The 25,873-nt window shown below is 43.0% G+C and overlaps 1 protein-coding gene across 7 annotated transcripts in view; it reads right to left on the bottom strand.

The window, feature by feature from the left end:
* Positions 1-25,873, bottom strand: part of c4h8orf34 (chromosome 4 C8orf34 homolog) — a 329,014-nt gene that overhangs the window by 218,109 nt on the left and 85,032 nt on the right. Inside the window, exons 1-2 of one of the 7 annotated variants that reach the window (XM_060824120.1) lie at positions 13,149-13,189; positions 10,251-10,386 (exon numbers count right to left, since the gene is read on the bottom strand). The exons of 5 other annotated variants lie outside the window; for them this stretch is intronic. The gene's annotated coding sequence lies outside the window, so the exon portion shown is untranslated. Of the gene's footprint in view, positions 1-10,250; positions 10,387-13,148; positions 13,190-25,873 lie in introns of those variants that run through there. One more of the 7 variants, XM_060824119.1, reaches the window with a different exon arrangement.

Raw genomic sequence — 25,873 nt, 5'->3', positions numbered from 1 at the left:
CCTCTGGTTCAGGTGAAGACCATCCAGCTTGTAGAGGTCCCACCTTCCCCAGAAGGAGCCCCAATTATCCAGGCATCTGAAACCTTCCCTCCTGCACCATCCCTGTAGCCACGTGTTCAACTCTTCTCTCTTCCTATTCCTTGCCTCACTAGCACATGGCATGGGCAACAAACCAGAGATAATAATTGTTTGTTCTAGCTCTAAGCCTCCACCCTAGCTCCCTGAATTTCTGCCTTAAATCCCCATCTCTCTTCCTACCTATGTGGTCCACGACTTGGGACTGCTCCCCCTCCCCCTCAAGGATCCTGAAAACACGATCAGAGAAAAATCTGGGAAAAAGAGTTTTGATTTGTTGAAGACCCATTGTCTATCTGCATCTGTCTGCTTATTATGAAAGACTCTGAGTGTGTTCATTCTCTGAGTGTGAACACAGAACTGCTGGGTAAGTGAAGCATTATATTTGGGCGGTTGCTTTATCCGAAACACTACTCAGGCAGTGTCTCCCACCCATCCTCCTCCATCTAACCCACTAAAAAGGTTATGTGCGCCAGATTGATAAGGTGACTAGCTTTTTTATTCTTTATGTTTCTACAGTCTCGTTGAGAATTTACCACAGTGGGAATGACAATTTGGGCAGTTAAATGTTCCTCCTGCCAAATGTAGGAGGTAAGGGTCACCACTTCATGTCTCCTGAGAATGACAAACATGATTCTCCAGTCTTGGCAAAACGTCTTTTGTTTCCACTATATCTTACCTCTGTTTAGTTGTTGTTTCTAATTATTTTATTTTGAATGCCTTATGCATTTGGGTACAAATAGGTTCAGCTCAGCTTGGGTTTTTTGCTAATCGTTGAAGTGGGGTACTTGCATTAATGAAAATTTATAACACCGCTCTCGAACATGAGGGGTCATAATTTATTGCGGCAATGGATTTCTTTTGGATTAGAATACCCTTACGTTTTAGCTTTTTACAATTTGACTTGCTTGAAGTATAGATGGCAACATAACTGCAAGGGAACTGGCCTCAGGACCTGAGTGAACAGTATAAGCAATCCCATTGAAGAACTAAGACTTTAGCTGCACAGGGACAGAAATGGTGCCTAAACTATAATCGATCAATGCAATGCTGATTTGCTTCCAGAAAAAAGGAGACGGAAACAAAGATCAATGTAAGGGACAAAGAACAGAAAGACAACAAGTAAAATAAGTGAAAATCTTGCAGTTCCAACATCTCCAACAATTAAAGCTCAAGAAATGAGAGCTCACAGGTTGAGAAATTAACTTTGAATGCCTGGGATTGGTGGAAACTGTTAAAAAGGTAGTTAGAATTCAAGGAATAAGATTTAAATGTCTGCGGTGAGTTTAGTTCGGGTGTGCCACGCCGGGACAGCAAATTCATGAACTCATTGCGTTTCAGAGCTAAGTCAGAAAATGAGGTTCTGTTGCTGCACGGCGAACAAGACAACTTGAACAGCCACCACTGCAGATTAGAGTCAGACTGTGCCTGATGTTAGTTGCTGCAGTATTTGCACATCATCAACAGCGTAACATTAACAAGGCTATGGGCTGCTTCCTCACTCAGTGCGTCCCTGATCCAATAAGAAGCAATGCTTGATTTAATTCTTGGAGCTTAAATGAGGCATATAACCAGTGTCAGCATTGGTGAACAATTGGCTATCTTGACTATTGCATAGTGGGGTTCAATCTAAAAATGCAAAAGGTTAAAGGTTCGAAAGGCTACTGCAGAAGATAATGCTCTAAAAAATCAGTTTTTACTTCACGAAGTGTTAGCTCATCAATCAATGGATTAGCTGTAGCACAAGATAAAGAGAGAGCAAATTAAATATTTCACAAAAAAAAGCAATGGCTGTATTAAAGCAAAGAGTTTCCTGAATAAATAGCAATTAAACATGAACAGGAAATTAATAGGAAACACACGATTAAAGTTAGGATCAAATGATGAAGGGAAATTTGGAAGAATATAGAAATGTAGGAGGGAAATGAGAACATAGGTTACAGAGCTGAATGAAAATATGAAAAGAAGTGAGTGAGACTTTTTACAAGTACAATTTTTTTTTAAATTAAAAGACTACTGAAAGAAGCTGTAGGGCAGCACAGGGATGAATGATGACTGAAAATTGAAGGTTGAAACTCAGTGGCAGCACTTCTCTTGACAAAGTAAGGTGAGAATTAAATAGACACTGGAGGAGCAAAGACTTCGGGGGAAAAGACAGAGACCAATTTCATTTATTCAGCCTCCATTTCTTCATCTAATTAATGTGTAGCTGTCTCAATCTATCTCCAAAATCTTACTGTATTTATTAAGGCTACACTTAGAACATAGAATATTACAGCACAGTGCAAGCCCTTCAGCCCTTGACTTCGTTAATTAACTTATATCTTTGCTGATAACTGCCAAAATTGAATTTGATTTGTTCTACATTTATTCAGAACATATCTAACTCTTTAAATTCTAGCTGGTTTGCTTACCCAGTACCCTATTCACATCCCCCTGTACTTAACTGAACTTGTAGATGGTCTATTCCACCTGAAGCCAAATTATAGCAGGCACAGTTACTTGTTTAACTCAAGCTTGGTTGACTGACACACAAAAGATTAATTCCACCTATTCAAGAAATACCTTAAAGTTCACCTATTCCTTTGAAGTCCATTGCATTGTTTTGTGTGTATAATATTGAATTGAGCTTATGATACTTGCTGACAGTCTATGTTCCCCATGGCATATATTTAGCCTTGCAGAGGCCCAAATCCAAGACACATTTATTTAATTGCAATAAACACAACTCAGCTGAAACCTCCATTCTCTCGGTTGAAGAGTGTTTTACAAATTTGAGACCACCTCCAATCATCCTTTTTACAAATGCACCATAGAAAGCCTCTTCTTCCTCAGGTGCTCAGGAAATTCAGCATGTCTGTAAGAATCCTCACCAACATTTACGGATGCACACTGAGAGCATACTGTCCGGGTGTATAACAGCCTGGTACGGCAACTGCTCTGCCCAGGACTGTAAGAAACTACAGAAGATTGTGTGCACAGCCCAGACCATCACAGAAGCCAACCTCCCATCCATGGATTCCATTTACACTTCTTGTTGCTGCGGAAAGACTGCCAACATCATCAAAGATCCCTCCTTCCCCAGTGATGATCTCTTCCAATCTCTTCCGTCAGGCAGAAGGTACAGAAGCCGGAACACATGCGCCAACAGGTTCCAGAACAGCTTCATCCCTGCTGTTATTATACTGATGAATGGACCTCTCCAGTTTCATCTAATGTTGATCTTGCTTTTGCGCACTTCCTGTGCAGTTGTAACCTTGTATGCCTCGGTCTGTCTAAACGCCCTATGACCTGTACACCCCCATATGTCATGACCTGCATGTACTGCTCGCAAAACAAAACTTTTCACTGGACCTAAGTACATGTGACAATAAATCAAATCAAACATCGTATCAACACATTGTCAGTGCTCAATATACTCTCCAGCATTAATCCTTTCAGACCCTTGCACATCATTGTCCCAAAGTTCTTTTCCCATTGAGAATACTTCAGTATTTGTCTATATAATTACTTTCACCATTATCACATCTCTCCCAAGTTTTTGAGTCACAAGTTTAGGCAGTTTAAAGCTTTCCCTGTTCTCCCAGAAGATCTTCTCTTCTGACTTGGCAGATTGTAGATCACTTGAAGTGGAAGGTAGTTGGCTCTGGAAATTTTTTGATCTGATTTGATTTATTATTGCCATCTGCACCTGACCACAGTGAAAAGTTTCACATGCAGTACAGGCAGGTCATACCGTCAAAGTGCAATAGGGCAACAGAACAGAGTGAGGAATACAATGTTACAGCTGCCGCGAAGGCGCACAAAGAGCTAGATTAAAATTTGAGAGGTCCATTCAGAAGTCTGATGCCTTTACTGAAAATGTCTCTCTAAACAGAACAAGCAGTCACTCCATGACAAGATATGGAGGATGTTTATTTTTATAACTTCCCTCATAGGGAATGGCTGTTCCCTTTCTGCTGGGTCTCTGACCCAGGCAGTTTCTTCATGACTGTGTCCTGAACCTGCTGGATCTTGATCTCCCAGTTCAGCAGTGGCTTGCTAGATCAGCCGATTTTTGTTGAGAATCTGTCAGTAAATCCATGCTGAAGTGGACAGACTCTTTAATTCAACTCATTGCTTAACTTAGATGTACTCATTCACTCTTGGTGGTTGTAGTATTGGTGAAACTACTTTCTTGGTCATATTATTTGAAAAGTGCTTCTTGCTTGGCATGCTCTCGGGGACTGGGATTGATAGTTCTTCCTGGAAAGATAAGGAAATTATTCTGCTTGAAATTATACTCGATATTGGGCTGAATTCTATGATCCCTATCTTTTCACCAAGTCATGCTGCACTCAGAGATTCATCAATGAGTTTCAGTGCTCATTGGTGATCTGATTGTGTTTCCTTGCAAATGTTGCTGCTTCTGGTAATCTGCAACACAGTGTTACTAGCTTTGGAAAACATTTCCGCCAACTCGGCATAGTTGCAAGTTTTGCAAATCCTCAATATCCTCAGAGATCCCAAGCCACCATGTTGCAGACTGAGCTCTGACCTTGCACCTGGTGACCCTAAATCCCAGAAACTTTTCCCCACAATGATACTGGAATAACCAATTTTTCAGCAAACACCATTAAGCCATCTGTGACTGTGAACTGTCAGCGCCCAAAACACATGCTCATTGTCAACCAACTGGACTTTTGCTCTGACTATCCTTCTACATAAATGGAGACACAAATGGTTGCTCTTTTGCTCCTAGTAAAAAATGAGGTCTGCAGATGCTGGAGATCACAGCTGCAAATGTGTTGCTGGTCAAAGCACAGCAGGTTCGGCAGCATCTCAGGAATAGAGAATTCGACGTTTTGAGCATAAGCCCTTCATCAGGAATAAGAGAGAGAGAGCCAAGCAGGCTAAGATAAAAGGTAGGGAGGAGGGACTAGGGGGAGGGGCGATGGAGGTGGGATAGGTGGAAGGAGGTCAAGGTGAGGGTGATAGGCCGGAGTGGGGTGGGGGCGGAGAGGTCAGGAAGAGGATTGCAGGTTAGGAGGGCTGTGCTGAGTTGAGGGAACCGACTGAGACAAGGTGGGGGGAGGGGAAATGAGGAAGCTGGAGAAATCTGAATTCATACCTTGTGGTTGGAGGGTTCCCAGGCGGAAGATGAGGCGCTCTTCCTCCAGCCGTCGTGTAGTTGTGTTCTGCCGGTGGAGGAGTCCAAGGACCTGCATGTCCTCGGTGGAGTGGGAGGGAGAGTTAAAGTGTTGAGCCACGGGGTGATTGGGTTGGTTGGTTCGGGCGGCCCGGAGGTACCATAATTGGAGGAGCCAATGACACTCACCAGCCATTGTCTCTTATCAAGACAGCATCAAGCAAATTTCAACATGGCTCATTTCAATGGACTATGTCATCTGCTTTGGCTCTTCCATGAGTCAAAGGAATCCTAACAATTGGCTGCTCAGTAACTGAACATTCTTTGACTTGTTCCATGGCTGGATGTTCCTGGACCAGTGGTTTAACTTTAACTTACTTGACTCTTCCAGCCATTTGAAGATGATTCAGATCAAATATGTATTCATGCTCAAGAGTCAAAACACTTGATTGTGAAGTACATTTCAACTCTCCACCATTAGATATCCTCGCATTGCAGAGTTGCTCGGAGAATACCTTTAATTTTAAATTCTCCACACCTACAGCAGTTGCAGTGTTGTGTGAAAAGTATATCCTCAACTATGATATGCAATCTGATAATACAGCAACACTCGCCCCTGTATCAAGCTTAAACCTTATGAGATGCCCATTGACACAGGAGTGTAGGAGCAGCAATAAAGCCTGTCAAGCCTGTTGTGCCAACCATGGCTGATCATCCATTCAAAACTCTTGTCCCACCTATCCCTATATTCCTTTATGTAACTGGTATTTTCAAAATCTATTAATCTCTACTTTAAGAATACCAGTGATTGAGTTCTGTGGTAAAGAATTCCAAAGAATTCTTGGAATAAAAATATTTCTCCTCAATGAAATCTGAAATAGCTTCCCCTTATTCTGAAATTGTCTTTCCTGGGTGTAGACTCCCCAATCAGGAAAACATCTCACTTGCATCTACCCTGTCCATTTGTTTCTGGATGATTGAGATTCAATGAGACCATCTCTTGCTCTTCATACCACAGTCCCGCCACTCCAGGTACAGATCTAGTAAACCTTTGTTGTACTCCTTCCGTGGCACTAATATCCTCTTACCAAAAGGCCAGGTCTGGATCACTGACTTACCTTAGGAATATCTTTGGCTTTTCCTCCAATATAGCCTTTTCCACCACTTGAACCTCTTTGAGTAAGTACCAAATCGACCATTTCTTTCTCTGACCATGACCTACTTCAACACATTTTCTGAAAAAGTGATTTTCCTTTTACAGATCAAATATTATTTTTAAACCTGAGCACTGCTTGTGCCTGTGAGATTTCCTTGCTCTTTAGTGTTGCCCATAATTGTAGTGGATCTGGTGACTGTCTGACCACAATATTGGCTTCTCATGTGTCTCTTAAAGGTCCAAGTATTCCTTACTTCCAACTTGTAAATTGTGCTATTTAAAGTTTTCACGAGGGTCTCAACTTTATTCATGGAGCATCTGAGCTCCTTCACTCTTTGGCTCAACCTCAACTCAGGACACTTGTTAATACCATCAGAACTTGATGTAATCTAACATGGATTGACTAATATTCTAGCTACAAGGTGTTCCAAACAATCTCCTGCTGCTACATATCTCTTCCTAGATCTGAAATACTGTTCGTATTAATTGTAGGTTCTGTAGTGTTGAATCTGGCCATGAGATTCTTGATGGTTCAGTCCTTTGAACTGCTGACTCATCTACACAAGCATCCTCCTTAATGTTGCTCATCTCAGAGAGACAACAGGACACACATAGGTGAAGATACAGCTGAGACACTTAGAGCTCTGTAAAAGGCAATTAATCTATTAAGTACTTAAATGAATACGGCACACTTTTATCTCCCAGAGATATCTTGATCACTGTCTTTCACTATGCTGATTTCTGTAGATAAATCCAAACGTTATTACCTTGGAGAGTTGGCAGCTGGCCAGTCTGAAACTATGCTTTACGTTTCCCCTTGCCTCTTGGTACCTCCTTCCAACATCAATCTTCAAAGGGCTGCTGAACAAAGGGATTTCTTCCAGCTCTTTATATATAAGTCACTATGCCTTATATAGAGGTATATATGCCTTATTTGGAATTATCCGTGCACGTGTCCAATCTGAATATTTTGGCCAAATGTTCACCTTTTCTGATAGAGACAGCAGTTCCTGATTTCCTGCAGTTTTAACTCTTCACAAACCTGACTGACTCGGCATAATTCCATTCACATAACAACCCATTGTTAAGCTTTTTATCAGTTCCTGTCACCTTCAGCCTTTCACAACAACAATGTTGTGATCAAAGAAATGATCAGATCTCTGACCATTATCTGCCTCCTATAATCCTGGCAAATGGAGTCTGGATTGTTTTCCATCATGTTTTAAGATGAATTCTTACCACTGCTCTGAATGCTGCTTGGTAGATTTGCCCATATCATTCTGTCGCTAACAGGGAGCTACAGTGTATTAGAGACAATCTATTTGCTAATCTAACAAGAGGAAGTTCCTCTCTTAAACACAATGTAATTTAGTACTCAATGGCAAGTATGTACAAAATACATTCATATGAAATGTATAATTACAAAAACAGAACAGCATGGTGGCTCAGCAGTTAGCACTGCTGCCTCCTAGCATGGGGAACCCCAGTTCGATTCCACCCTCGGGCGACTGTCTATGTGGAGTTTGTACCTGCTCCCCATGTCTGCGTGGATTTCCTCCGAGTGCTCCACAGTCCAAAGATGTACAGGTTAAATGGATTTGCCATGGGAATTTGCCCATAGTGTTCAGAGATGTATAGGCTAGGATTAGCCATGGGAAATGGGTCTGGGTGGGTTACTCTTCAGAGGGTTGGTGTGGATTTGTTGGGCCGAAGGGCCTGTTTCCACACTGTAGGGAATCTAAAAAAAATGCAGGGGAACGGGGATGGAGTAAGGGATTGGGTTTGAGTGGGATGCTCTGAGGAGGGTTGGTTGCTGAGCCAAAGGGTTTCTTTGTCCGTACATGTGGAGTCTATGATTTTTAGAGATGATGAGGAAGAGTCAGGTGACAGGTTTTAATTCTTTGAGATCTTAACCCATACTCAACCTCACCCAAGTCCACATGACCTCACCGTAATGGGCAGTATTCGCTGTGCCCTTTATACTACCCTTTCACAACAACTCGACATTCACAGCTTAAAATGATCTGAAATTGTCTTTCCTGGGTGTAGACTCCCCAATCAGGAAAACATCTCACTTGTATCTACCCTGTCCATTCGTTTCTGGATGATTGAGATTCAATGAGACCATCTCTTGCTCTTCATACCACAGTCCCGCCACTCCAGGTACAGGTCTAGTAAACCTTTGTTGTACCCCTTCTGCGGCACTAATATATTCTTACGCTTAAAATACACAGGTATCTTCACTTCTCTTGCTCATAAATGATGATAGAGACTTTTATTCAAAAGTCAACATGTTATCTTTTCAAGTTAAACCAGTCTCAGTGGACAGCTGGTTTATAAACCTCCTCAGTAGCTAATCTCTCCAACAAATCAGAGCAGTTTTTTAAAAAAATATTTTGCAACATCTGAAACTAATTCACAAAATAGGCTTTAAATATTTTGCTATTAATGATGCATTCTATCTCAATAGGCAGTCACACAGTTATTAACCTAATATGCATGAATAGTAGATTTGTTAAATTGGACAGATATGTGGAGATACCTCCATTTTGATGGATAGTTCTTTGGTTAAAAATCTCCCTGAAACTGGACATGATATACTCAGAGTCATTGAGTCAAGAAAACTGACTCTTCAGTTCAACCAGTCCATGCCAAACATAATCCCAAACTAAACCAGCCCCACTTGCCTGCTCCTGGCCCATATCCCTCCAAACCATTCCTATTCATGGATCCATCCAAATGTCTTTTAAATGTCATAATTGTACGCACATCTCTCACTTCCTCAGGAAGGTCATTCCACACACACAAATCACCCTCTGTGTAAAAAATTTGCCTTATGTCTTTTCAAAATCTCCCTCCTTTCACCTTAAAAATGCACCTCTCGTCTTGAAATCGCCCATCTTAGGGAAAAGACAACAACCATTAAACCCTCATGATTGCATAAGCTTCTATAAGGTATTCTAGTTTAGTCAACCTCTTCCTACGATCCTGCAATAGGCCTGAATCCCATCATCACCAATCACCCTTTGTTAACAAATGCAAAGCCTTTGACAACTGCACTGCCTCTCACTCAGTCAGGAATTCAAGGGTTCATTATCCCTGACAGTCACCCCCATTATGTCAGCCCAGGCTCCCTGATTAGACCAGAATAATAGACCCAATCAGGGAACTCCTATTCTATGAGGCTGACTTCTTTACAATCTCTCCAGCTCACTCAATACTTTTCAAGGAAGCTAACGAATAAGGTCTGCCCCTCATGAATTCAGTCCCACATTGTATGGTTGCCTCAATGCCTTTAGCAGAGCAAGGTATGGAGAATCAATTTTGGCAAAATCAATGATATTAATATCATTCTGTGCCAGCAGTTCATTGTAATAAAGCTGTAGGACTCAACTTTAAAAGCAAAGAAAATGGCAGCTAAATTCATTCAGCAATCCTTCAAATTATTTTCAGTAAACTCAGCAGTAGTTACTGCAGGAAGTTGCTGTTTTAATCATATGGATCAATTGTAAGTCATAATAATGTCACTGGAAATCAATGTTTGTGCTTAAATTAAGGATTGATTACAACATTTATCACAGTAATACAGCTATTTGGAAACCTCAAATCACTACCACAATTAAAGCAGTAAACAATCCCAATCACCTCTCCTATAGTACGATGGATTAAAAGCAAACAACTTACGAGCTGCTACACAAAGGTTAGAAACACAGTACATGAAGAAAATGCCATTATGCCGCCCAGCCGCACACTCGTGCAGTCTCAAAAATGGCTTTGGGTTTCATTCTCTTTTACTATTTTGCAGGACAGAACACACCAATTAAACTACTTTTCCAATGTGTTCTGTACCACAGTGAAACCCAATCCCACTGCAATTACAGCTCTGCTTACCTCTTGCGTCTTAGCTCTATTTCCTCATGGCCACCCCAGACCTCACGAACAATTCTTGGAATTTAATATCCTAATATAATCCTATTCAGTCCTGCACGCAATATTCCCCAGCCTACTTATTTCTTCAAGTTGCATTCTGCGAAAAGAAAATGCATGCTTTCTTTAAGTAAATGTGTCATCAGATCTTTACATTGGACGTTCACATGAAAAGAATGCATGGTACATTTTTAAATAAAAGAATTCTGAAAATACCAGAGTTTTCAACCACACATGCGTGCAATGGAATTATATAGAAATGTTTGTCTTCTCAGTTTTCCATTCTCATTAGAGAAAAAAAAGCAAAGTTCTTTTTTAGTGGAACAGTTTCCTATTTGGCTGTTTTAGGATAGATCCTGGTGTTGAAGGAGACCCCTGAGAGAAGAGCAGAGACTGTGTCGCTGTGTTTGTTATACAACTGGAAAGGATAGACCCTGAAGACAGGAATGGCATGGCATTGAAGGTTTGTGCTGTTTCCTGTTGCTAAAGTCCATCTGGCTGCCTAGCAGTTTAATATGTGCATCTTGACAGCATCAGAAGTCACACGAGTCCAGCTTACAGTCCAACAGGTCTATTTGAAATCACAGGCTTTCAGAACCCAGCTCCTTCACCTGACCAAGGAGCAGTGCTCCAAAAGCTTGTGATTTCAAAAAACCTGTTGGACTATAACCTGGTGTTGTTTTTAAAAGGGAGAGGAACAGACAAAGGAAGCACTTAGTGAGTTCAGTGGAGGACAGAGAAAGAGAGAGAGAAACCCACACTGCTCCCTGACACAGCAGTGAACCTGCACAGTTACTGCCTTTGCTGTTTGTATCGCTGGACATCGGAGTGCATCTGGGAAAATTAACAAACAGTCAAATTCACAACGGATCTTGTTTGGGAGAGGTCACAGCACAGAAACAGAAAAGTGAATATTAATATTGCATGCAAGTCTGGTCTCCTTCCTATCGGAAAGATGTTGTGAAACTTGATACAGTTGAGAAAAGATTTACAAGGGTTTTGCCAGGGTTGGAGGATTTGAGCTGCAGGGAGAGGCTGAATAGGCTGGGGCTGTTTTCCCTGGAGTGTCGGAGGCTGAGGGGTGACCTTATAGAGGTTTATAAAATCATGAGGGGCATAGATAGGATAAACAGACAAAGTCTCTTCCCTGGGGTGAGGGAGTCCAGAACTAGAGTGCATAGGTTTAAGGTGAGAAGGGAAAGATATAAAAGAGACCTATTGGGCAACTTTTTCACACAGAGGGTGGTACATGTATGGAATGAGCTGCCAGAGGATATGGTGAAGGCTGGTACAATTGCAACATTTAAGAGGCATTTGGATGGGTATGTGAATAGGAAGGGTTTGGAAAGATATGGGCCAAGTGCTGGCAGGTGGGACTAGATTGGGTTGGGATATCTGGTCATCATGGACAAGTTGAACCAAAGGGTCTGTTTCCGTGCTGTACATCTCTATGACCCTATGACTTCTGATACTGTCTGCCCCAGTCTTTGGGGCTGAGTGGTTAGCACTGCTGCCTCACATCGTCAGGGACCTGGGTTGACTCCAATCTCGGATGACTGACTATGTTTGTAGACTCTCCCTGTATCTCTGGTTTCCTCCGACAATCCAAAGATGTGCAAGTTAGGTGAATTGGCCATTCTAAGTTGCCCGTAGTGTTCAGGGATGTGTGGGTCTGGTGTATTAGTCAGGGGTAACTGTAGAATAGTAGGGGAATGGGTCTGGGATAGATAGTCTTTGGAGTGGACTTGTTGGGCCGAAGGGTGTGTTTCCACGCTGGGATTCAAGGAGTCCAACATTGGCACTTCTACATTTTGACAGTGGAAGCCATTTCCAAGAATTTCAAATAAAGATAGATGGTACTGAATGTAACTCAAATTGAAATGATTTGATGGGAAGCAAAACATTCTACAAAATGAAAACAGAGTAGGAAAGACAGTTTGATTATGTTGTTATGGACATGTGTCACTTGAAAACATCAACTCACAATACTATTTGACTGATGTGTATATTTAGATATTGAACAATGAAAAATAAATACTTTTAAAAGGCTACAGCAACACTATTGCAATTTTAAATTGGTCTGGATGGTAACAGTGCAACACCTTCAGAATGAGGTCACATGATCCAGTTTGTAAATAGCCTAGCCCTCTCTCCTTCTCTGAAAACTTTCAAAGTGTGAATATTGAAAAACAACTAGACGGCCTCCCTGCTCCAATAAGGTGCTGTTAACGGAGAAATCAGAATTGCCGCTCCCTCTAGGACCAGACCATTACTAATTCAGGACCAAGTGCTTGTGAGGATAGTGCCTTCAGCTATAGACCAGCATTTTAGCAATCTGCAACATTTTTCCCTGGAATGTAATTGTTAATTAGCAAAGAATATATTTCATATAATAAGTACCTTTCCTTCATTCCCCAGGTTTGGAGGAGGTTGTGTGAGAGTGTGTTATTCCTCAAGAAGTGTAGTTGGTCATAGTTATACATTTTAAAACCATTGTTAACAATAATTGCATCTTAGCTTGAATACGTTTTGATTATGTTACTTAAGGAACGTGACTGTCTTGTTTCTGTTACTAAGCTACATGTAGAATTGACAATATTCTCTTCTGCTTAAATTCAAATTGTTTTGTGGCAAGTGAGGGAGTGGAACAAGGAAAGGAATCCATCCATCCTTCATCACAGTGATGTAACATGTTTGAACAAGTAGCAGAGAAAGTGAGGATAACAACATGATGATATATTTATTGTATTAGTGATTTACATTGAAATCTACCATTTTATTTGAAATGTCATTTATTCGTTTATTAATGTCAGCATTTTGTTTGGTTCATCACAGCAAAACTTTTTAAAAGTGAAGTCTTACGCATCAGTTTTCTTTCTGTCAGCTTTTTCGGAATTCCTTTAGTTTAAAAGTTAGCCGTATCTCAGAGAATCATAGCACAGGCCACAGATAAGGAGAACTAGGTTGTATGTTGCTTAAAAAGGAGAAAATAAACACCCAGCATTAAACTTGAAGTTTAGTTGTAGATTCTTTTAAACTCTGAAAATACTTAACTATTTTTCTGTACCACACAGGCACTAAATTGACAGGGTGAGTGTGAGGTTGTACAGGATGTTGGTGAGGCATCTACTGGAGTACTGTGTCGAGTTCTGGTCACCCTGTGATAGGAAGGATATTATTAAGCTGGAGAGGGTTCAGATAGGATGTGGCCAGGAATGTAGGACTTGAATAATAAGTAGAGGCTGGATAAGCTAAGATGTTTTTCACTGGAGTGTAGGAGGTTACAAGGTGACTTGATAGAGGTTTCTAAAATCATGAGGAGTAAAGATAAGGCGAATGGCAGGTGTTTTTTTCCCCTAGGCAGGGGATTTTAAGACATAGGGGCATATTTTTAATGCAAGAGGAGAAAGACTTAAAAAAGACATGAGGGGTAATTTCTTTACACAGCGAGTGGTTCATGTGTGGAATGAATTTCCACAGGAAGTCGGGGACGCTGGTACAGTTACAATGTTTAAAAATAATTTGGATAAGTACATAAATAAGAAACGTTTGGAGGGAAATGGGCCAAGTACAGGCATGTGGGACTAGTTAAATTTGGAATTATGGTCGGTATGGACTGGTTGGACCAAAAGGGTTTGTTTCTGTGTTATGTGACTCTTTGACTAATAAACATTATTCCCTTTGTAAAAAAGTAGAATATTCTCACATCAATACTATGGTTACTGGAACAAGTAATTTGCAAATTAGATTTTATCATAACGTTTCTGGAGTTGAATCAATTTATGGAAAATTTATGAAACTATTTATGCAGGGTCTATTGAAATTTAGGAGTGAGCCATTTAGTACACAATAGGACAGTTGAGGATGAATCAAAGATCAGGAAGAAGGTGTACATGTTCTTGGACAAAGGAGGAGTTGGGAGAGGATATCAGAGCAAATATTGTTCTGACCTGTCCTTGTGTCATCCTCCAACTGGTAATGGGCACCTCCAGCATTCTATCAACAAACAATTACTGCCTTTTTCATGTGATTCCAACAAAGGTATAATGGCAAAGCATGTAACCTCTTGGGTAAAGTCGCCCAACAGTTTCCAGAATAAATGTCGATAGCTTGGTGAAATCTTGACAAAGTTGTTGTGCAGACATTTGTTCTACAAGTTCACTACAAATCTCTAGCAAAGAGTGAACAGTAACAGATGATATATCTTTGAACAGTGCTGGAAATACTCTGCTGTGGCTTGTTTCCTCTGAACCTGCAGTATTAAATCAAGGGCAAGCTGCTGAAATGGCATGTTACCTCTTCAATAAGCGTAAGCAGGCTATTTCAGTGGCAGTCATTGGTGCAGTAATCCTCCAGGCAGCTGATCCTTTAAGATGAAACATGGTGTGCCATACTTGGACTTAATTGGTATTTCAGCTTAAAACATCATAAGGCCTCCTCAGAGATTCGTTTGTGTATAAGTTGTCTGAGAAGATTCATCTTCACCGAGTTATAGCTAACTCTAATCTCAGTAAAGTGTGACTGGCTCAGATGCAGCAAGCTGAAATGCGACCAGGGTATTTAAGGTTTCTGCTTTAACTGTGAGTGTGAACACGTCTGTCCACTGGTAGATGATGGCGGGGGGGGGGGGGGGGGGGGGGGGGAGATGGTCTCTTGCTCCTCCAATGAGATGAGAAGGTGTAATTTCCTAGACTGATTGGCTGGTTGCTTTTGTCTGGACCCTGCTGGTGACAGGAGAATGGTGGAGGAGCTGGATATCCTTCCAGAATGTGTTACTGCTTCCCCATTACCTGGAGCAAGATATGAGCCGTGCACACATTGACTTGTATTCATCAGAAGGTAAGGCGCACACATCCATTAGGTCATCAGAAGGTAAGGTGCACACATCCATTAGGTCATCCTCCCTCTTATCTCCACACCAACTCTGCCTCCAATCCAATGGGCTCCAGTACCCCTTTCTCCAAATGACCATCAGAAATAGAAGCAGAATTAGGCTACTCAGCTCACTGAGTCTCCTCCACCATTTAATCGTGACTGATTTGTTTTTCAATCTCATTCTCCGGCCCTCTCCCGTAACTCTTGATGCCCTTATTAATCAAGAACCTATATATCTCTGTCTTAAATACAATTCCACAGACCTCTGTGGCAATGAGTTCTACAGATTCCCTAGTCTCTGGCTGAAGACATTCCTCCTTATCTCAGTTCTAAAGGGTCACCCTTTTCCTCTGAGGACGTGCTGCTGGGTCCTAGTTTCTCCTATTCGTGGAAACATTGTCTTCTCATCCACTCTATCTGTTTTCTGTAAGTTTCAATCTGACACCACCACCCCTATCCTTCTAAACTCCATCGAGTACAGAGCCAGAATTCTCAACCGTTGCTCATATGACACGCCCTTCATCCCGGGGATCAATCCTGAGAACCTCTTGCCAACGTCAGCTCATCCTGCCTTAGATATGGGGCCCAAAACTGCTCACAGTGGGAACGAGGATGGTCTGGGAATGGCAGACTGCCTTAGCTCCTACTTTGGGAATTCTTTTCTCCCACAGGCACACACCATCCCACTGACAGTCATCCAGTAACTACAGGCACTGACTCCATTCCAAATCCACATTCACGATCACCTCAGAGGACAGGAGAAGTCAAAGCAGGGGAATACCATCGCGTGCACGTTGTACTTCATCAGAGTTGGAACGTTGGGTGCTGTAAAAGTACAGCGGGTCAGGCAGCATCCGACGTGCAGGAGAGTCGACATTGCGAGCATAAGCCCTTCATCAGGAATGAGGGGGTGGCCCCAGGGGGCAGAGAGATAAATGGGAGGGGGGTGGGGCTGGTGGGGGGGCAGGTAGCTGGGAATGTGATAGATAGATGAAGGTGGGGGGTAATGGTGATAGATCGGAGAGGAGAGTGGAGTGGGTAGGTGGGAAGGAAGATGGACAGGTAGGACAGGTCAATGAGGAAACTGGTGAAATCCAATTTGATCGCGTGTGGTTGGAGAGTCCCAATGTGGAAGATGAGGTGGTTTTCCTCCAGGCGTCAGTTGTAAGGGTTTGGCTGTGGACATGCAAGTCCTGGGCCTCCTCCACTGCCAAACCCTAACCACTCGACAACTCGAGGAAGAACACCTCATCTACCACCTTGGGACCCTCCAACCACATGGGATCAATGTGGATTTCACCAGTTTCCTCATTCACCCTCTCCCCACCTTATCCCAGTTCTAACCTCCCAACTCTTGACCTATCCCACCTGTCCATCTTCCTTCCCAAGCTCCACCCTCTTCTCCAGCCTATCACCTTCTCCCCCACCTTCACCTACCTATTGCCTTCCCATCTACCTTCCCCCCTGCCCCAACCCACCCCCTCACTTATCTCTCAGCCTCCTTGGGCCACCCCCTCACCCCTGATGAAGGGCCTATGCTCGAAACGTCGATTCTCCTGCTCCTCGGATGCTGCCTGACCGGCTGTGCTTTTCCAGCAACACTCTCTTTGACTCTAGGGCTGTGCAGCTGTCAGCTCTGGTGTACCTGTGGTGTGCACAGAGAGATGGACATGCATCCACTGGGCAATGTTGATGACCAGGCATGTCCACTATCGAGGTCAGCACCTCCTCCTTCTATCTCCAAACCCCTGGTCACATTTCGTGCTGTCACTTACAAACTGTGTCCACCCTACCAGATGCAGCAGTGTCCTATTTCAGTCCTGCATCCCCGAGGTACCAGGGAGAGGTATGATGGACAATCCATGGCTGATCATCTACAAACTTCATCTTCCTGCTCTCCCGGGGACATCGAGAGTCTAGATTAAAGTGGTGCTGGCAAAGCACAGCAGTTCAGGCAGCATCCGAGGACCAGTAAAATCGACTCTGGTTTCCAGCATCTGCAGTCATTGTTTTTACCTGGGACATCGAGAGTCCGTCCAGACCCATGAAGTATGGAGGGGCATCTCCACGGAGGCTCTCCTCAATCCTGGGTCTATATTCAGTCGAAAGTGAGCCATTTCCCTTAGGGAACTGGCTGGTAAGAAAGTCATACAATAATTTAATCAGGACTGCTGCAATATCCTGTGTGGTTTTTAAACACAACAACAGCAATCAACTTTTTGGAACATCGTACTGCCTCTCCTGCCTCACTTTCCCTGTATGCCAGCTCTTGGTTAGTTGGCCTGGATGGTAATGCATGTGAAGATCCCTGGGGCAGGAGACAAAATGGTGGGAAGACTGTGAGCTGTGTTTCATGAGCCCTGCTGCCTTCCAAGACACTAGTGGGGAGGGAGTTGTAAAGTCAAGCACAATGGTTAGTTACATTTCTACATAAAGGATTTCTACATAAAGATTCTGGATGCTTGTATACTAAACATTGAACAGATTCATTTCTAACTAAACAAAGCTCATCCTCCGTTGAAAACAAAGGGTGACAGTCTTCACCCTTTGAGAGGAGGCAATAAACAGAGATAGATTAATTTGTAAAGGCTGTAGAAAAGAGAGACCTTTTCTTTTCATGCTGCAAGTCACTAGAATCCGTCTAAAGCAAATATTTGGACTGAATAAAAGCCAAGCACATTAAAATAAATTGTGATTGCCTTCAATAGCTTGTTTTTCTGTTCAAAGGTAGTTGAATGGAACAGATTTGGAGGAAGTATGAAAGAGGAATCCATCAACAGAGGAAGACAAAAACACAAGACAGAGTAATTGAAGCATTATATGGTGCAGATAAAACTTTGGAAGCCTCCTGTGTTGGCTATTGGTAATTCAGTTCCATCATGTTCTTGCATTAAGTAACTCGTTAGTAAGTATTTCCTTATATGAGGTAACTAACTACCAACTACACAACCAAACAATAGAACAAAAGAAAGCGATTAACATGATTGAAGTGATTGAAGGTAAGGCATCTGAAATTGCTATTGGAGTCCCTGCAAGTACCAACCACCTTCAACAAGCACTCCACAGTATTTGCAAGTGAAGGTTTTGAACAGAAGGTGGTTTTGAGAAAAACCAAAGAAAGAACAAAGAGCAATACAGCATAGGAACATGCCCTTTAGCCCGCCAAGCCTGCACCATGTGACCACACTGCTCCTTTAACAAGGTTATGTTGTCCTTGGCTTTTTCTTTACAAGAGAAGTCATAAAAGATACAGATGCCGAAAAGTCTAAGTTGAAGGTTTTTAGGGCCAGTTTGATTATAGCTAACAGATACTGCCTCAGGAAAAGGGTTTTCAAGTTCAAAAGAAAACACTTGTACAATGAAAGGGGAGTGGTCAGTTCTCCAGCTCGGCTTTTCTCTGGTTTGGTTTGATCTGGCCATTCACTGAAAACAGTCAGGCAGTTTGGAAGCTGCTGTACCCACAGAAGCAGGTCCAGGCTGGTCCTCTCTCTCTCTCTGAAATCTCTCCTGTGAGACCCTGGGTTTGATTTTACCTTTTTGTGCCAAGGGGGGTTTATGGGGATTGTTACAAGTATTTGGAAAAGCATCATCAAGTTTGTGTGTGTTTTGTTTTGTTTCATCTGGTAATCTTGCCAATAAATTCTGTTTTATTTGAAACTAAGTGGTTGGGCCAGCTGTATCACTTCTGGAATACCCACTGCACACCTGCTTGAGCAACGTTAGGGTCTGGGCTACTTTCTTGAAATGTTTTGAGATGGTCTGGCCTGCTCCATAACAACATGTACATTTTGCCCTTCCATACTAAAACTGACGTCACTTACAGGATCTGTATCCCTCTATTCCCCATCCAGGTATTTATCCCCGTGCTTCCTGAATGCTGCTGCTCGGGCAGCATGTTCCAGGCATACACCACCCTCTGTGTGGAAAAACCTGCCTCACATATCTCTTTTAAATTTCTAAAATTCATTTATTCATTCAAGACACATATACCAAGAAATTTGAGACATTGATTTTTCGCTAAGATACTGAAGAAACCATTTTAGAGCTGTGAGCTTATTAAGTCATCTCAAAGTGACCTGGACAGTCATTGTCATGGAAGTGATAATCTATTGAAGCTGGGATTAATGAAACAGAGTCTGGATTTAAACTTGGAGCAGGAATGAGAGGGAAGCTAACCCAAGAACAATCTTCATTGAATATTTCAAAGTAAACAGGAACATTTAGAATCATAGAGACATGGGAATTCTACGTTACAGGAAAATGCCCTTTGGCCCATCACGTCCATGTTGGTCAAAAACAGATACATAACTTGGTCCCTGGCCTTGAATGAATTTCATTCAATACGTATCCAAAACTATGAAAAAGCCTTCAATTATGTTTAGATTACTTACAGTGTGGAAACAGGCCCTTCGGCCCAACAAGTCCACACCGGCCCACCGAAGCACAACTCACCCATACCCCTACATTTACCCCATACCTAACACTACGGGCAATTTAGCATGGCCAATTCACCTAACCTGTACATTTTTGGATTGTGGGAGGAAACTGGAGCACCCGGAGGAAACCCACGCAGACACGGGGAGAACATGCAAACTCCACACAGTCAGTCGCCTGAGGCGGGAATTGAACCCGGGTCTCTGGCGCTGTGAGGCAGCAGTGCTAACCACTGTGCCACTGTGCTGCCCACTGTTCATTTCCAAAATTTAAAATATGCACTGTCAAAACGTGACATTGACAGTGAAGACGTACGATTAATATAAAAGCTAACTACTGTAGATATTGGAAAACTTAAACTGGAGAAACTCAGCAGGTCTGGCAGGATCACTCGAGAAAGAAACAGTCTGGCTCTGCATCCCAACTGAAAGGAGATGGAAAATGATGTCGTTTTGACAGAGGAGGAGGAGAACAGGTACCCAGAGCAAAAAAACATAGGCAGAGACCTATAACCTAAACAGCTGAAAATGTTAGATGTGAAAAGGAGAAAATGGGTCTGGTCTGCTGAGAGTGAAGCCAATGAGACACAGCGAGACACAGCAGAGAGAGTGGGAGATAGAAGAAAACGGAAGGACAGAAGTCAGCCTCTGAAGGTGTGGGACGAAACACCGGGTCCCCGGAGCTATAATACCCCAAGGTCGAAAATGAGGCATTGTTCCTCCAGCTTGCACTGCATTTCATTGGAACACTATGGTTTGAAGGCATAGAATCTGTGTGGGGACTGCATAGGAAAAAAGATCCTGAGGGGAGTTAGGTGCAGGCCTCCTAGTGATAATCAGGATGTGAGGCAGAGAATAAATCAGGAGACAGAAAAGGCATACAATAATCACAGGGGAATTCAATATGCAGGTAGACTAAGAAAAATCAGTTTGGTGGTGGATTCCAAGGAAAGGAATCTGTGAAATGTCTACGACAAAGAGGCACGGTGGTTCATTGGTCAGCACTGCTGCCTCACAGTGCCAGGGATTCTGGTTTACCCCAACTGTCCAAAGATGTGCAGGTAAGGGATACTGAATTGTCCCACAGTGTCCAGGGATATGCAGGAATGTGGAGTTGAGGATTATCAGACTATGATCTCATGGAATGATGGAGCAGACGGCCAGCTCCTGCTCCTACGTCTGATGGTTGTATGGTAAGGAACACATCACATCCAGAGATGAAAACACCAATACTTTGGCCATGTGATCTGTCCTGGAGAGCATGAAAGATCTTTTCTGTTTGAAGAAATGAAGAGCAGCAGGAAGAGGTATCAACCTTGGCATTGTGGGATAGCGGATGTCATTGGGCAGGTCACTGTCCAATAGCAGATGTCATTGAGCAGGTCACTGTGGGATAGTGGATGTGATAGGGCAGGTCACTGTGGGATAGCAGAAGTCATTGGACAGGTCACTGTGGGATAGCGATTGTCATTGAGCAGGTCACTGTGGGATAGTGGATGTTATTGGGCAGGATGCTGTGGGATAGTGGATGTCATTGAGCAGGTCACCGTGGGATAGCGATGTCATTGGACAGGTCACTGTGGGTTAGTAGATGTCATTGGGCAGGTCACTTTGCGATAGCGGATGTCATTGGACAGGTCACTGTGTGATAGCGGATCTCATTGAGCAGGTCACTGTGACATAGCGGATGCCATTGAGCAGGTCACTGTGACATAGCGGATGCCATTGAGCAGGTCACTGTGAGATAGCGGATGTCATTGAGCAGGTCAATAGACAATAGACAATAGGTGCAGGAGTAGGCCATTCAGCCCTTCGAGCCTGCACCACCATTCAATATGATCATGGCTGATCATTCCTAATTAGTATCCTCTTCCTGCCTTATCTCCATAACCCTTGATTCCATTATCTTTGAGAGCTCTATCCAACTCTTTCTTAAATGAATCCAGAGACTGGGCCTCCACTGCCCTCTGGGGCAGAGCATTCCACAGAGCCACCACTCTCTGGGTGAAGAAGTTTCTCCTCATCTGTCCTAAATGGTCTACCCCGAGTCCTCTGGTTCGGCACTCACCCATCAGCAGAAACATGTTTCCTGCTGCCAGAGTGTCCAATCCTTTCATAATCTTCTCTGTCTCAATCAGATCCCCTCTCAGTCTTCTCAACTTAAGGGTATACAAGCCCAGTCGCTTCAGTCTTTCAGTGTAAGGTAATCCCGCCATTCCAGGAATTAACCTCGTGAACCTATGCTGCACTCCCTCAATAGCCAGAATGTCTTTCCTCAAATTTGGAGACCAGAACTGCTCACAGTACTCCAGGTGTGATCTCACCAGGGCCCTGTACAGCTGTAGAAGCACTTCTTTACTTCTATATTCAATTCCCCTTGTTATGAAGGCCAGCATGCTATTAGCCTTCTTCACTATCTGCTGTCCCTGCATGCTTGCCTTCATTGACTGGTGTACAAGAACACCCAGACCTCTCTGTACTGCCCCTTTACCTAAATTGATTCCATTGAGGTAGTAATCTGCCTTCCTGTTCTTGCCACCAAAGTGGATAACCATACATTTATCCACATTAAACTGCATCTGCCATGCATCTGCCCACTCACCTAACTTGTCCAGGTCACCCTGTAATCTCCTAACATCCTCATTACATTTCACTCTGCCACCCAGCTTTGTATCATCAGCAAATTTGCTAATGTTATCGCTGATACCATCTTCTATATCATTAACATATATTGTAAAAAGCTGCTGTCCCAGCACGGATCCCTGCGGTACCCCACTGGTCACTGCCTGCCATTCTGAAATGGAGCCGTTTATCACTACTCTTTGTTTCCTATCAGCCTACCAATTTTCAATCCAATCTAGTACTTTGCCCCCAATACCATGCGCCTTAATTTTACTCACTAACCTCCTGTGTGGGACTTTATCAAAAGCTTTCTGAAAGTCCAGGTACACTACATCTACTGGATCTCCTTCGTCCATCTTCAGAGTTACATCCTCAAAAAATTCAAGAAGATTAGTCAAGCATGATTTCCCCTTCATAAATCCATGCTGACTCTGTCCTATCCTGTTACTACTATCCAGATGTGCCGTAATTTCATCCGTTATAATAGACTCCAGCATCTTTCCCACCACTGAGGTCAGATTAACTGGTCTACAATTTCCCGATTTCTCTCTCCCACCTTTCTTAAAAAGTGGTATAACATTAGCCACCCTCCAATCCTCAGGAACTGACCCCGAATCTATCGAACTCTGGAAAATAATCACCAACACATCCACGATTTCCCGAGCCACCTCCTTCAGTACCCTGGGATGTAGACCATCAGGCCCCGGCGACTTATTAACCTTCAGACCTAACAGTCTCTCCAACACCAAATCCTGATAAATATAGATTCCCTTAAGTTCAGGTCCTTCAGCCACTGTTACCTCAGGGAGATTGCTTGTGTCTTCCCCAGTGAACACAGATCTGAAGTACCCATTTAATTCTTCTGTCATTTCTTTGTTCCTTGTAATATATTCCCCTGTTTCAGTCTTCAAGGGCTCAATTTTAGTCCTAACCATTTTTTTGAGGAGAAAGTGAGGACTGCAGATGCTGGAGATCAGAGCTGAAAATGTGTTGCTGGAAAAGCGCAGCAGGTTAGGCAGCATCCAAGGAACAGGAGAATTGACGTTTCAGGCATAAGCCCTTCTTCAGGAGCTTTCCATTCTCTGGGTGAAGAAGTTTCTCCTCATCTCTTCCTGAAGTTTCTTCATGAAGAAGGGCTTGTGCCTGAAACGTCGATTCTCCTGTTCTTTGGATGCTGCCTGACCTGCTAACCATTTTTTTGCCTTGCACATACTTAAAAAAGCTTTTACTATCCTCCTTTATATTATTGGCCAGTTTACCTTCGTACCTCATTTTTCCTCTGCATATTTCCTTCTTAGTAATCCTCTGTTGCTCTTTAAAAGCTTCCCAGTCCTCAGTTTTCCCACTTATCTTTGCTATGTTATATTTTTTCTCTTTTAACTTTATATGTTTCTTAACTTTCCTCGTCAGCCACGGCCGCCCGTGCCTCCTCCTGGGATCTTTCTTCCTTTTAGGAATGAACTGATCCTGCAACTTCTGCATTATACACAGAAATATCCGCCATTGTTCCACCACGGTCATCCCTGCTAAGGTATTGCACCATTGAACTTTGGCCAGCTCCTCCCTCATAGCTCCATTGTCACTATCCCAGGTCACTGGGATAGCAGATGTCATTGGACAGTTCAGTGTGGGATAGCGGATGTCATTGAGCAGGTCACTGTGGGATAGCAGATGTCATTGGTCAGGACACTGTGGGATAGTGGATGTCATTGGACAGGTCACTGTGGCATAGCAGATGTCATTGGGCAGGTCACTGTGGGATAGCGGATGTCATTGGTCAGGACACTGTGGGATAGTGGATGTCATTGGACAGGTCAGTGTGGGATAGCGGATGTTATTGAGCAGGACGCTGTGGGATAGTGGATGTCATTGGTCAGGTCACTGTGGGATAGTGGATGTAATTGGGCAGGTCACTGTGGGATAGTGGATGTCATTGGGCAGGTCACTGTGGGATAGTGGATGTCATTGGTCAGGACACTGTGGGATAGTGGATGTCATTGGACAGGTCACTGTGGGATAGTGGATGTTATTGAGCAGGTCACTGTGGGATAGTGGATGTTATTGAGCAGGACGCTGTGGGATAGTGGATGTCATTGGGCAGGTCACTGTGGGATAGTGGATGTTATTGGGCAGGTCACTGTGGGATAGCAGATGTCATTGGGCAGGTCACTGTGGGATAGTGGATGTTATTGAGCAGGACGCTGTGGGATAGTGGATGTCATTGGGCAGGTCACTGTGGGATAGTGGATGTTATTGAGCAGGACGCTGTGGGATAGCAGATGTCATTGGGCAGGTCACTGTGAGATAGTGGTTGTCATTGGGCAGGTCACTGTGAGATAGTGGATGTCATTGGGTTTGTATTCAAGCTATAATATTCAAGCTATAATGTTGTATGAAGTGAGGTAATGTAAGGCAGACCATGACTGATTTCCCAGCACAGTACAAGCAGCAACCTTCATGAAACTATAAAATTTTGAAAAGTGCTTTTACGATAATAAGCATCTCCAATTAGACTTTGGATAGTCAGTGTTACATTAATCAGTGCAATATTAATCGGGGAAGCCATAGCCTACTGGTGTTTTCCCTGGACTCTTAATCCAAAGACAGATGTTTTGGGGACCCAGGTTTAAATTCCACCCCAGCAGATGTTGGAATCTGAATTCTATTATAAAATCTGAAATTAAGAATCTAATGATGACTGTGAGTCGATTGTTGGAAAATCCCATCTGGTTCACTAATGTCCTTTCGGGAAGGAAACTGGTATCCTTACCTGGTCTGGTCTACATGTGATTCCAGACCCACAACAATGTGGTTGACTCTTAGCTGCCCACTGGGCAATTAGGGATGGGTAATAAATGCTGGCCTGGCCAGTGATGCCCACATTCTGTGAATGAACAAAAGAAGTTGAAAAACAGGTGGCCATCAGTCTGTCGGTAACTGACAGGCAGAATGCTACAGAGGAAAATGTCATTATCGACTGAAATGCATTCCTGCAGAATAGCTTGCAGGGGTAGAGTGTATGCTTAAAGCTAAGATAGATAAGATTCTTGATCAAGGGTTATGGGGAAGGATAGGAAAGTGAACAAAGAGCAGATCAACCATGGCCCTACTGAACGGCTCACTCCTGTTCCTATTTCTTATGGTCCTACGATCTGGAAGGCTCCCAAATATTCCCACCTTTCACCATCAGTAAGCAGTCAGTCATTCAACATGCCAGCCAAAAGGACCTCAGCTGGCATTCCAAATGGAATAATTGCATTTCCTTCCGTTTTCTCCATTCCTTGCCAAGTGTTTCTTGTACCCAAATTTACCCACTCGTATCTCAAAGCTAGGACTTATTTCACTACCACCGTATGTCCTAAGTATCAAAGGCTTGTTTCAAATCACAAGCAGGTGATGAAGGAGCAGCGCTCCAAAAGCTTGTGATTTCAAATAAACCTGTTGGACGATAACCTGGTGTCATGTGACTTCTGACTTTGTGCCAGTCCAACACTGGCACATTATTAAGTATCAAAGGAAGTGCTGAGATGTTTATCTTTATGCCCTCAAATTACTAGCTCGTAAAAATACTTGTTCTCTATGTCAAAACCCTCAGTTTGAACAGTGACTACTCAACCTTTAAGAATCCAGTTATTTTGGTTGCGTGATAGAAAACTC

This window comes from Hemiscyllium ocellatum, chromosome 4 (assembly GCF_020745735.1).
Source record: "Hemiscyllium ocellatum isolate sHemOce1 chromosome 4, sHemOce1.pat.X.cur, whole genome shotgun sequence".
Lineage (NCBI taxonomy): Eukaryota > Metazoa > Chordata > Chondrichthyes > Orectolobiformes > Hemiscylliidae > Hemiscyllium > Hemiscyllium ocellatum.
This window is presented reverse-complemented; position numbering and strand designations above follow the sequence as displayed.